This window comes from Aphanomyces invadans (genome assembly GCF_000520115.1).
Source record: "Aphanomyces invadans strain NJM9701 unplaced genomic scaffold supercont1.3, whole genome shotgun sequence".
Taxonomy (NCBI): Eukaryota; Oomycota; class Saprolegniomycetes; order Saprolegniales; family Verrucalvaceae; genus Aphanomyces; species Aphanomyces invadans.
Genome location: NW_008580148.1, coordinates 2,965,415 through 2,966,079, shown reverse-complemented (window position 1 = coordinate 2,966,079; position 665 = coordinate 2,965,415).

Sequence of the window (665 nt, the reverse complement as noted above, 5' to 3'; positions counted from 1 at the left end):
AACAACCCTCGTCGTCCCTCCAAGCCGAAAAACCAGCAAGTCAGAATGATGGCTCTCCCCACCCACATCACACTCCAACCTTTCGACAAGCAGTCAGATCTAGTATCTTCATGGATCCTCGACTCTGGAGCAACAGACAACAACTGCAACAACCGCGCCTGGTTTCAGGACCTCTGCCCCTGCTCCGGCATGTCCGAGCTGCCAACGGAGGCGATATGAGCGTCGAAGGTCGCAGCACTATTGTACTGGAAATAAGCACTCCCGATGACCCACTCCCTGTCACGTTGTGCGATGTAATTTACACCTCCACCATTCAATGCAACTTGTTCTCCTTGTCTCGCGTCACTTATCACGGTTACGACCGCGTTCTCTGACAACAATGTCTTATCCCTCGCGATGGTTGTGTTTACGCCCAAGGCTTCAAGCACAACAACCACTACTTTCTCGAAATCGCGAATCAATTGCCGTCTGAGACCTCAGATTCACGTGATCTACATCACCATCATGTCCTCCTGTCTGCGACACCTGCCGATGTTTGGCATGCTCGCCTCGGTCATATCAGTGTCAAGCACACGAAGAAGACGCTGCAATACACCGATGGAGTCGACATTGAAACTTGCAGTCATCAATTCTGCTCAAGTTGTCTCGCTGGGAAGCAATCGCGC